The sequence below is a fragment of the Pleuronectes platessa genome, chromosome 8 (genome assembly GCF_947347685.1).
Source record: "Pleuronectes platessa chromosome 8, fPlePla1.1, whole genome shotgun sequence".
In the NCBI taxonomy this organism is placed as follows: domain Eukaryota; kingdom Metazoa; phylum Chordata; class Actinopteri; order Pleuronectiformes; family Pleuronectidae; genus Pleuronectes; species Pleuronectes platessa.
In genome coordinates, this window is record NC_070633.1 from 18,560,609 (window position 1) to 18,573,895 (window position 13,287).

At 40.8% G+C, this 13,287-nt stretch overlaps 1 protein-coding gene across 1 annotated transcript in view; it reads left to right on the forward strand.

Moving 5' to 3' along the window:
* The window catches only part of spock1 (SPARC (osteonectin), cwcv and kazal like domains proteoglycan 1), a 96,630-nt gene that overhangs the window by 32,769 nt on the left and 50,574 nt on the right, over positions 1–13,287 (forward strand). The window lies entirely within an intron of this gene.

A 13,287-nucleotide genomic window follows, 5' to 3' on the forward strand; every position in this document is an offset into this window, starting at 1 on the left:
CCCTCTGCAGTGTTGTATCCTTCAACAACATGCACCCTCTGCAGTGCATATTCTGCCTCCAACCTAGTATATAAAATACACTTGGGTGATGCAGCCTTTAGTACACAGAAGCCCTTACACAGCTCTTGTCGAGCTTCTGTGTTTGCCTTGGAGAGATGAAACAGGAAACTAATTGGGTATTCTCAGCATAAAGGGGTCAGTACACTTCAACAGAAAGGCTTTTCAGGTTATCCAGCAGTGACATGTTTGTTGCAGAGTAAAAAACAAAAACAAAGCTGAAGAAGTTATACATCTATTTTACTTCAATTCAACTGAGAGGGTCCGAGATAATCAACAAAGGATGTGAGTAAACCTGCTTGACCTCGAATGATCAGTTCATTACTAATTACAAAAATGAATCGACATCAATTCTGATTAAATGTTGCTTTACATTTGTAGGTTTCAGCTTTCTCCATTTTGAGGATTTGCTGCATTTCATACAGGTTCAAGGTGCTGTACAGAGACATTAACAACAGTTAAATACATCAATTCAAAGTCAAAAAGCGCAATTAAAAATTAAAGAATTAGAATTAAGAAAATAATAAATCGTCATAATTATTTTTAAATTAGTTAAAGGACTAAAATATAAATAAAATTGATAAAATAATAAAATAAAACCAAATCATTTGTAGTCTAATATCACCCCCAGCCACTACCACCACCAAACACCCCCCCCCACACACACATACACACACACACATACATTGACCTGCACTTCTATCCTAGTTTCTGTTCATGAGACACACTGTAGGCTCTAACAATACATCACTGTCAGTAAAGTGAGGGATATATAAACATTTTAGACTTTAGCTGAGCGCAGCCTTTACTGTAAAGAATAGTTTGAGTGACATCCAGAAAAACTCCCTTGGTGGAAGGAAAAAAAACTGTAATTTGAACTCTTCAAAAAACAAATTTTCCATTCACACATCAAAATACTTTTTGATAACCTTAGTGCGAGAGCTTGTCTCGGGCCCGGAGCGGTGTGTGTGTTTTGTCTGCATTCATGTTACTTACGTTTAGTTTGACAAAGCCTCGGAGACGGGTAGGTATCAGCACACACACGCATAAACGCACGCTAACAGTAAGATATGAGAGGCCTTCTTCCCGCGGGCTTCCTTCCTGCTGGCAAATACTCTACGAACAGACAAGCAAACAAGAAGAAAGACAGAAAGTACCAGAGCAGAATGAGCACCAACGAGAAGGAGTTGGCGGGCGGGGAAAGTGGAAGTGAAGAGACGCTGCGGCGCAAGACTGCTCCGACTGTTTCAGGGAGACTCGAGGAAGCTGTAAACCTCGTGAGGGGAACTGAGGTGAAGGAAAGAGAGGAGGTGGAGGAGTAAAAGGATTAAACCGAGCAGAGTAATGTACTTGGGGTAAAGAAAGGACATTCATCTCTCCGTCCTCCCGAGGTCTATCCTTGTTTCATCAGTGGAGGAGGCCGATAAGAGAGCTTGCGTATGATTGGCTTAACACTTGGCCCGTCGCCACGGACGCACTTCCACCGTGGGAGGAGGACGGGAGCTGAGGGATTCTATCAGATAGGATGTGTTTTTTCTACTGAAGTATGTGACTGACATCAAATCGTGCATTTTGTGATTTGGACTATGCAGCTGTAAATGGTCCTCTACACACTCTATCTGCATCATTTCCTTCGATTGTCATGTATTTTCAAAGTGAGACTCAGTAGATCTTTGTTTAGGACACTTTACTCACACCGGAGAAAAAACCTCTGTCGTCAAATGAATATATTACACATGTCTTTTGTGAACTGTTGCCTCCGTTCTGCGCTTTACTCATCTGCCCCTTCATTTATCTCCATCCTGGAGCTTTCCTCACTGCTCATCAATGCAAATATATGGATTCAGCTACAGCCAATGAGTGTTTCTCATCACCGTTGGTTCCCTGTAATGCGACAAATTGAAGGTGTAGTCATCGGTTTGAAAGCAGAGGGAGGGGAGCTCGGCCGCATTGTCTTCCACCCTGTGATTCCCATTGTTTGATTCCAAATATCACCTGATGCGGCGCTTTCACGTGAATTATTCCGCTCTGCATGTATGTAGGGCAGCACGAGCGGAATACAGCAGAAGCAGGTGGGCTGGTAATGCTTCACAGTTTTCACTCTGAAGCTCTGTCGACGTCCTGTGCCACAGTGACAGTGGAGCAGCATCTGTCAGCTAACGCAGAGAGAGAGAGAGAGAGAGCGAGAGAGAGAGAGAGTCAAAAGGAAACTGAAATGTTTAGAGCAAGCTGTTGGCTTTGCTTCCAGGAGCACACGATAATATTAAAAAAAAATAGACAACTTTGTTTTTCACACCAAGGAGAGGTTATGGAAGCATGGCAGCCACAGGAAAGCAATGTGTGAGCAGCCAGCAGCAGCAGCACAGTCTATTCATCATCATCGAGCTCCTGGCTGCACACTCACTGGTGGAGCTCACCTCACAGATACCAAAATCAAGGACCCACATTCAGAGAAGACCAGTACAGACAGACCTGTAGTAGAGCCGGGCACTTAATCGATCAAGATATTTAACACAATATCATAAAGTGCAATCTATATATTATAATTTTTTCACCATTTAATATATTGTTTATTCAGTGTGCAAGAAAAGGTGAGATGATAAAACATAGTTAGTTTTAATGTTGTACCTCAGTTTTGGAAAATGTTTAGCTGTTTATCAAGTGCTTGTCATTCTCTGATCATGAAATCCCAACCCCTGCTTGGATCTGCACCAGATAGCACACACTCGAGTGTCAGTCCCCTAAATGTGCTTGTTTGTTTTTTTATTACTCTCTGAGAAATCACCAAAAATGTTGAAAACAAATCTTCATTCTAAAGACAATGAAAAAAAAAACAATTCCTGGATCTGCACCAAAATGTAATGGGTTCTTTCCTGTCCCAGAATGCATCCTTCCACCTGGTTTTCTGGTAATCCTTCCAGTTTTGCAAAATCCTCCCAACTCAAATACAGACAAACACAGATGAAAACATAACCTCCTCGCTGGAGGTTACAATGATAATGTGATAATTGTGATCATTATCAAGATCGACAGATTTGTATCTTGTTAACATTTTAAGCCGTATCACTCAGGCCTGACCTGTTGTCAGCTACACACAGAGACAACACATTATGCTTCTTTGCAGCCCGTGTCCTCTGCCGATCAAACAGCCAGAAGGCAGCAGACGTCACATGTCCAGCTAATCTAGTGACATCTTATCTGTTATTTATCACTGGGTCCACCAGATCCTGTCCGTGTTGACCTTGACACGCCTGTGAGCTACTGTCACACACACTGAAATACTGATCTGACAGCTGACAGAGACACGGGCACAAGTTTCTAACATTACACGTAGAAAATGTCTCACATATGACTTTGTTTAGCTTTTTCTTTCTTTGTCAGTTTCCTCCTGCTTTCGCTTGGATCTCGTTCTCCTCAGTTCTTTCTTTCTCTGCCGCTGTGTCTGGCACAAACAGTTTTGAAGTGTTTATTCCGTATTTTTCTTTCCCTTCATCCTTATCACTGACAGAGTTTTTCAGGCAGTCACTCAGGAGTTCAATCATTCGCTAAACACTATCCACATATCTCACTGCGGACGTGTACATGACAGATCTATAAGTACAGGAGATACCTGACACAGATCACTGGGATGGTATCCATAGCAACAGTTTATCTTGTGCTGAAGTAATGAGAGGAAATTAGAGGATTATCACTTCCATCATTCATTCAGCAAAAGGTTAATTTACTGTTTCTGAAATGAGAATGAGTGAGAACTTGCTGCTTTGCTTTGTTTTGTACGATTATAATGAAATAAATAGGGACAAAAATCTTTGTGTTTTGCAGCTGATCAGACAACACAAATCATATTGAAGATGTCATTTGCTGAAAAAATTGTGTCAGTTTTCACAATTTCCTGGCATTTCATACGTTTACGTTTTAATTAATTGATACAACAAAAAAAACTCATTGACAGACATTGACAATCAATAACTATTTTTTTTGGGATGTATGAATCCACAAACTGGCAGAAGAAGAATATTTTTTATTAAGCCTCGTTAACAATGAGGCTTTGTATTTCTCATTGTCTTCTTTTTTTCATTAGCTGCTTTCCGTCAGTATCCTATAACGTCTGTAATATTTTTTTCCATTAAACTGCATCAACATCTGGATGGCAGTATAACCACAGATACTCTGACAACTGGTCCAAAGTCTTATTCATCTTCACCGAGCACGTTGCATCCGTCGTTCCTCTAACTGGGAATGTGCAGAGATCGCTGTTTTCAGAGCTCCATTATCGCTCTCCTCTTTTGTCCCTTCTCTTTTCTCCCCAACTTCCCCTCTCAACTAACTAACCGACTCCAAACCATTTCTCACCTCTTTCCGCTGCGCCTCTACTCTTGTCAGCGACTCATTTTCATGTGCAATATCCTCAAACTGAGCGGAATTAAAAGGAAAAAGCAAAGGAAGCCAGTTTGGAGAGGGTATTAAAAAGAGAAAGAATACAGAAGAGTGTGAAGATGGTGAGATATTTTCCATAACAGACTCGTCAGTGAAGGCTTTTCCCTCATTAACATGAAAAGAAAGGGAAGAATGAAGAGGAAGCCGATTTTTTATGTTCAGCTTTTGAGCCACATTGTTCAGTTTCTGTATTAGTTGAGGGATGTTTTCAGCAGTGGGGGGGGGGGGGGGGGGGTGAGTGGGGTAAAAAAGGAATAGAGAAGTGAGGAAGAGAGTTGATGAATGAGGGGGACTATAAAAATAGAAAGCCGAGGGGAGAAGGGGGAAGTAAGCAGAAAGAAGTCGTTTGTCTCCGTTTAGAGCAGCTGGATTGGCTGTGAATGCAAATGTTCTCGTTGGTTAGCCAGATCCTTACGTAACTTTACAGTCTAGATGGAAATCAGTGTTGTAATGATCCGTCCATGTTTTATTTTAAGCCTATTTAGTGTGTGTGTGCGTGCATGCAGGCGTTTGTGCGTGTGACAAAGTGACAGATAGAAAGCAGGTGAGACAGTTTTATAACCTTCAAATTATTAATTTGAGTTCATGCAGCTAGAAGAAGGTATATTGTGTTCATGTGTGTGTGTGTTTGAGAGAGAGTGTGTGTTTGCGTGTGCGTGTGTGTGCAGTAGTGTGCTTCTTCATCATCTCAGCACCATATGTAATATTCACTGTTTCCTCTGTGCTCATATGAATGAGATGCTGCCTGTCAGTCTCCAGGATGTAGACACGAGTCTGCCAGTGCAGCTTCAGACTCGCATCTCTTTTCTTCTCTCTCTCTCTCTCCCTCTTTCTTACCCCCGCCCCCTCTATGTCCTCTCGTCTGCTCCTCTTCTCTCCCTTACTCTTCTCCCTTCTTGACATTCTCTCTCTGCTCTGCCTCTGCAAGACAACCCTTTGCTTCCATCTCCTCTCTCTATCCACTGCACTTCTTTTTCTCTTCCCACTGTGACTCAATATTTCATATTTCATATTTCATAGATGCATAGTTCCACAATCAGGGGTGGAATGTGTAAGTAAATAAGCCAGCATTACAGTAGTGACATTTTACCTGTGAACATGCTGCAGTGACACTGTGACCCTCCAACCTCCAATACCATGTTGGAAATATAGCCATTCAAATGCCATTGAATTAAAGGTTAATATACAAAAACCATACTAAAATTGTACAGATGCCGACACATCTAACCTTTTCTTCAGTAAATCAACAAAACCAGACCCACTGTTCTGTGCAACTATTGACAATTATATAAGAAGAAAAATAAGGCAGTAAAATCCACAGTCCCCTGCTCCACCAAGTCCATTTGATAGTATTAATAAAACATTTTATGTCTTAGAGACGCCTAACAATATGCCAATAAGAAACACATGAATAATTCAAGTGAAACCATCAAAATCACATTAGAACACAAACACCTGTCAACATGTGTGACACAAAGGGTTAAGAGCAGGTTACAGGGCAAAGACACACAGTACAGCATATGTGAAAAAAAGACTTTTAATAATCTCCATGGAACCTCACCTCTATGCTTACAACAGGCTTGCGTTCCGACGTTCCACCTTTAGCTTGGATGTTTCCAATTGTACTTAAATCTTCCATCTGATTACAGGCTCAGGGATTTTTCACATTCATGGTGTGGAGGCCAGGCTAGGAAAAAAAGTTCTCCTAACGCTCAGCCAGTTGAGGCTAACCTGCACGACCTCACATTGCTGTGGGTTGAGCTCTGGTCATAACGTTAATAGCATGTAATGCCCTCGAAGTCACTTATAAAACTGCTGATCCAAGTCATTTGTCAAGCGTTTGAGAGTTAATGAGTTTTCATATTAAACTCATCCTATTAGGACAACGGAGGAAGTCTGCGTAAGCCCTAATAATCCCGTTACCTTCATCAGTGTAATGGCTGTAATTGCGCTTGTAAAACCTGTGTAAATTTCTAACAGAGGTTCATGTGACATTCACTTGAAAGAAAACGTTTTTTTTTTATATAATACTTAACAAGTGATAGGCCTGAGCTCTGGAAGAGTTTGGTTTTTCTGGGATCAAACTATTTTAGGGTTGTGGCAAGGTTTTGCTTAATTTTTGGAACATGATGGGCTCCGTTAGCTTCATAGAAATTTGCAGATTCCTACTAATGAGGACAGAGTTTCTTGGGAGAAAAGGATCATCAGAGTTAAACCTCTGAATGTGTGTGTCTGTGTGTGTGTGTGTGTGTGTGTGTGTGTGTGTGTGTGTGTGTGTCATTCCTGAATAACTCAATACTGGTGCCGAAATGAAACTGCATCCACTTAGCATTCTTCACTTCTGCAGAGGCCTAACTGTAATCTGATGCAGTGTATCGCTGAGATCCACTCGCTGCTCTGTTCTGCTATCTGCTCACAAAGCTCATATATCGGCTTCACCGGGCGCCGATTAGACCCCAGACTGGTGCTTTGCCTATAAGTAGGCTGTAGCCTTAAGGTAGGACTTGGCGGAGAGGGAAGGAAGGAGAGGAGGAGGAGGAGGAAGAGGAAGAGAGGGGAATGAATTAGAGACTATGGGGTAAAATATGAGGGTGGGAGAGAATTTGGCAAGGTTCCAGTCCCATGAATAAAATGCATAAAGTACACAGTAAATTTTTAATACTGTTTAGTTTCCACCAAGAGGCTAGATTTGCATCCTCATCCCCTGATTATGACATCTTCAGTCAGCACTCCAGGCATGGCTTTACACACCCACACACACACACACACACACACACACATACGTTTTCAGTAGAGGTTACTTCTGCTGAGAGAAGCTAATCGAGCTGAAGCCATTCCCTCTTCCCTCTGAATCTATTCCGTTCCTTCTCTACCTTGTCCTGTCACACACTTCCTCAGGGATCTGCTATCAGATGAAATCTCAGGTCCATCACTTTAAAGTGAAAAGCTGACCTGCTGGTGCCTCGCACAGAATGTGAACACGGGTCACAGCAGAAATGGAATACTTTCTGAGACTGTTCTCACAGTGAAATAAATGCTCTGTATTTATAGAGAACTTCTTGAATCTTAATGACCTCAAAGTACTTATTCATACAGTATACCTATTTGCAGTACTTTCTTGAACACGTCAATCAATGTAGCGGCACAGCCATCAGACTCAATTTGGGGTTTAGTGTCTTGACCGAGGACACTTCTGCACGTGGAATGGGGAGACTCTTTCAGGAAGTGACCTTTTGCTACTTTAGGATCCCTTTTTTGAATCTTTTCATGTTTCAATCTTGTTTTGGATAATCTGTCTGAACTCAGTAAGATAAGATACAATAAGATAACCCTGTATTAGTCCTACAACAAGGTGGTTTGGCATCAAATGGGACAGTAACAACAAGAATCACCAGTACAAAGTAATAAGTAAACAAACAAACGAATAGCAATTAAGTCAACAGGATTGCACATGGAGAGATGTTACACCTGCGTAAATTAAAAATCCATTAGACTCAGCTGGCTCCTTCTCATCATTCCGCTCAGTCTCTTCCTGTTGGCTGTTGAGATGCTGCTGCCAGTTTGCCGGTTCCCGGTAAACCACTCAAATGATAGATGACCTCCCCGTCTCCCCTGTGGTGGGTGGGGATACTCACCGCTATACTAATGAAGAGAGTAAGAGCTGGAAGCAGGTTATGAATATTTTTGTAAACTGGTTACCATGCGATGTAAAGATGCTAGAGCTCCCTGGATCTGTCTCCATCAGATAAACAGTAATGGGAGATGAACGCTATAACATTTAGCATTAGGGTGTTTTCCGATACAGAATAACCATTCCAGCTTTTCTCAAAATCTATAAACATCACTTTATGGAATCGTTTACATGAGCACCGGGATTCCACTGGCACTAAAAACAGTTCTGCGGCCCACCATGATGGAATGAATGTAACTGAATTTTACGACAAAGAAACTCAATTTTTAATGTGGATCGTCACATCTGGTGGCTACCCAGTCCAATTACCTGACTCAATAACCGACTGCGCTTCAGCCTATCAGACCACTGCACCCCTAATTATCACCATCAGACTTTTTTCTCAGCATGTGCACCATCGCTCCATCATTTATCATCATTTAGCACAGAACTGGAGATGGGGCTGCACCTGCTCGTATGACAGAGAATAATTCGACATGGCGTTTACAAGCCATAGTGTCTTGGTTTTTCTAATAAGGTTCTCTAGCAAATGTGTCAGCTTTCTGAAACTGGGATAGTACGTTTGCGTGTGTGAATAGTTCAGTAATTGCCCTTTTGAGAAAAAAAAGATCTTTGCTTGACATAAAACACCTTTATGTTTGTTTTTGTTGTTAACTTCAGCAAAAATCGTATTTCTAACTGTAAGTTTGACACTAAAAAAGCTCACAATGACCATAACATGGCTAAGTAGCTAAAAGTTTACAGATTTAGCTGAGTAATAGTTTGAACCAAAGTAATTTCCTTCCCTCATTGAGACGCCTGCCCCCTTTCTCCCTCCGGGGGACTGTCTGAACACTGCAGCCCAGTTAAATGTTATCATTTAGCTGCTAAGCAGCAACTTCCAATGGAACAAGTCTCTGCCACACAACAGTGTTTACACATGCATGCAGTCACTTAACCAGAATTAAAGAAGGCTCTGCTAAATAAACTGCATCATGTACAATTTTAAAACAAAAGAATCCCATTTTCAACGACAGCTGTTGAGTTACATTTTAAAAGAAATTTGAATTAAACACCCCCTTAAAAAAACAACTTAATTAATCCTTTGACATTTTCACCAGCGAGTTCCTGCCATGCAAAAATACACACGGTTGAGAAATTTCATTCACCGCGAGTCACCAGTGGTCTGAAAATCCCAGCACCAGCTCCAACAAAAAGATGATATGATAATAGCGACACACTTTGATCTCCTTGTAATCACTTTGAAGGGTTTGAATGACATTGGGGCAGTGTCGCAGGGAGCTAAACAGCCAGTTAATGCTTTTGAGATGAGCCTACTAAAATATTAATGGGGGTCCTGGGCAAGGAAAGGTCATCGGTGAGACATAGACGGAATAACAAGAGGGCTGGTGGTTACTGCTGCAAACCTTAAGCAACACCAGTGAAAGCAAAAAAAAAAAAAAAAAAGCCACAGCTGAAGACTATCGCAGGCAGCAGATCCTCAGCCGCAGTCCTCGGGTGGACACAGTAAATGTTGATGAGAACAGATGAAACACTTTCTCTTGTGCACACAACATGTTTGTAGCTGCAGGTCAAACTGAACTCGGCAGAAAACACCAACCAAGTGGCAAATTGTCCAGATGGTACAAACAAGACAACAAATGGTTTTATTTTTATTTTATAACAGTTTTTTATTCACAGTTGATTCTAAAGAGGAACTCAAATCAGCTGTTTCACTACAGACAACAGTACATTTCCCTTAGGATTTATATTTGTTTCGTTCGGTGTCTTTCATCCAATATTATAATTTTCACTATCGGCTGTACTCCTGCTCCATAAAGGTGTTGTTTTTCCTATAAAACAGAGAGCTGGTGTTATATATAAGAACTGGAGGGAGGGAGTGCAATAATCTGGTTAAAGTAAGTAAATCCTATACGGGATTCTTAAAGTCGTAAAGCAAACACACCCACAATGGGGAGCAGACGTTTCCCGCACGCACAGAAGCAGCGTGAGCAGAAGAGCTGAAGCTGGAGCGGAAATCTGTCCAAGCAACCTGAGTGTAAGCACATAGATTGAGCACAAGCAGCAACAAATCTAAGCACAAGCAACAGGGAAAGAAAGGGAAAAGTCCATACAATAAACAAACATTGGAAAAAGTATCTACAAAATCAATACATTTACACCAAATTGCATGAATCGCATATATACAGTCAAAAGCTGAGATAAAGGTAGTTACTCTCCGAAGCTAATGCTAGTGCCTGTGGCTCTCATCTCGAGATGCTATCCTGCTTAGTTTAGTCTGTCTTTATGTGGGATTCAGAAATCCTTCTTTGAGTTTTATTCATACTCAAAACTTACTTTTTTATTGATTGGTTGTCTTGATTATTGTGAATTGCATTGTATTAATGTTTTGAAAAGTGCTATCTAAATCAAGTTTATTATTATTATTATTTATTTTGGACTAGGATTTACGTAGTAAATATTCGGAGAGTCCCCTAAACTCGTAGTACCTCAATTTTGTCCAAACTATTTCTGTGTTTGACTTTGGACTGAGCATGCAATTATTATCATCCACTTTACCAGCACCCACTCGCTCAGTTCATAAGAACCTCCACCTCCGCCCTCTCTCCTCTTTTCCATCCTATTTAAGCACTAAAATTATAAGCCTGATTTCCTCCTGCCTCTACATTTGCACCACTCGCCCCTTTCTTCCTGCCCTCTCTCTCTCTCTCGCCTCCCTTTGTGCTGTGCTTTTGCACAAGCCTGTAGAGTTTGCCCTCGCTGTGTTTCAAATTACATGCCACATCAAATAAGGCTTATAATGCTGTTAGTGCAGGTGCGAATGTGTGTGAGTGCCTTGGTATTTCACCTCCTTCAGATTCCTTTTAAATGAATCTCTAGGGTAGAGCTCAGTATTCTGAATGAGTAACACCGAGCTGTAATTGATCTGATTGACACAGCATACTGTGCCATTATCACTGACCTTTCTTTCTTTCTCTCTTCTTCTCTCCCCTCTATTCCTCTGCCTGGCTCCTGTGCAAACATCTAAAGGAAGTGGAGGTGAGTAAATCCATTGTGCTCGTAACCTGATAATACTGCGTAGAAGCATACTGCAGAAATGGTATGTGTTGGTCTGACACTTGCTGCAAGGCATTGTTGCAGAGCTGGAGAGGTGTTGCTAATTTAAATGCACAGCAGGCTGGGTGGCTGGTCAGCTATAACGTGGTATAGTTCAGCATATTAAAACGCTGCGGCAGTGGTTTGGTACTTTCCTCACTTTAAAGCAATTCATGCAGGTTGCACATGTTTATCAGTCAGTGCTCAGCAGCTTTCAGTAACGAGAATCTCACAGAAGCTCCCTTTTAACTAGACATGACCGAAAGTATATAGACATGGTAACATTACACCCATATTTGATTGGGTTGTGGTCCGGGCCATGTGCAAGCTAGTCCAGTTATTCTGCTCCAAACTGGAAAATGAGGGGCAACATTATCTTTATACAGGAAGAAGCCTGATATAATATGTCTAAAATGTAAAGGAATTCCATGCTAGTAAGGCTTCAGCCCAGACAAGAACAAAAGTACACAGAATCTACTTAGGTAATGTTATAATTCCTATTTGAACTGTACAATGTGATCAATTGCAAACCATATTTTACTTGCTACAAAGAATAACTTTATAGAAATACATATAAAATATTATTTGATCAGAACTCCTATAACAACTCGTATGTAGTTCTGGTACCGATAAAAGGATATATTTATATGAGTGCATAAAGCAGATAAACATAATGGTTTGTCATTTCTCTACAGGCTGTAGAAGTCTACAGAAATGACTTCTGTGACAGTAACATCCTACGTTTCACTCTGACAGCCATAAAGTAAATTTTTTAATGGCGCCAGGGCTTGTGAGATGGACATTAAAGACGAGAAAAAAGAAGTGAGGACATGAATGAAATAAAGGCCTGAGGGAGAAGCTAATTAGGTTTTAGCTCCTCATTTGAAACCTTTGTGTCGGCTCAAGCGTTTTGCAGTTGTCATTAATAGAACAAGGACTGCAGGAGTGGGTCAACTGTCCACTTCCTGTGGACTGTTTCTGCCTAATTTAACTTCTCTATCTATCCATCTCTCCTTCTTTCTTTCTCCCTCTCTTTCTCCCTCTCTCTTTATAATGACCGAGGTATAGATCCTGCTCTCTAACGTAGCAGGTTCTCTCTGCCTGGTTCATTTAGTGTCACTGACACAGGATCACTCCCTGCTGGCACACATATGGTTTGCTCTGGGCTCTGCTTCAGAATGCAGAACCCAACACTGTGTGTTTGCGTGCATGCGCGCGTAAATGTGTGTTTGTGTGTGTGTGCATGTGTGTGTGTTGTAACACTTTACCTCCCAATGTTTAACATTTATAAGCACTATAAAAACATTTTATAAAGGGTATAGAACAAGCTTAAAGAGGTGGTATAAATAGAAATTCTTTATTTATTTATTTGTCAATAGCTCTAGAACTCATGTTCAGGTAATGGATGACAGTATATTAAAACGCTGCAATAATCTACGTACTAATATGTGCTTACAACTACATTATAGTATGTTATAAACCATGTATACTGCTTTTAGATTATATAAACCTTGGAGCTGATATAAACAGGGAAAATAAAGGAGCATAAATAGTGGTCTATTGAAATGCACAGCTGTGTTTCAGTAGCTGCTGCTGCACCAGAAAACAACAGCTCTCCACCTGGACCGCTTCTGCCTCCTTAGATATCTTAGTTTGACAGGGTGATTTATGGATAAATAACCTTATTCTCACCTATATGCTTAATTTAAATTGTGTTTGAGCCTTGGTTCTTTCCATAATAGGTTTTTTAATTGCTTTACACAATAGAAGATGTCTCTAGAATCTGCTCTGAATGCAGCCACTGAATCAAAGTGTATTCAACAAATCCAAATCTTCTCTCAACTGAGGAAAGCCAATTATTTTCAGTTTAAATACTTTCATTTGATGAGATTTTCTTCTTGACTGTGGATTTTAGTGTATCTGAGCAGTAGGAATAATTTGCACTTATTCAAATATGATTATGAACGTCCTCACAGCTTAAAGACCTAATAGTAATGATGATGTAG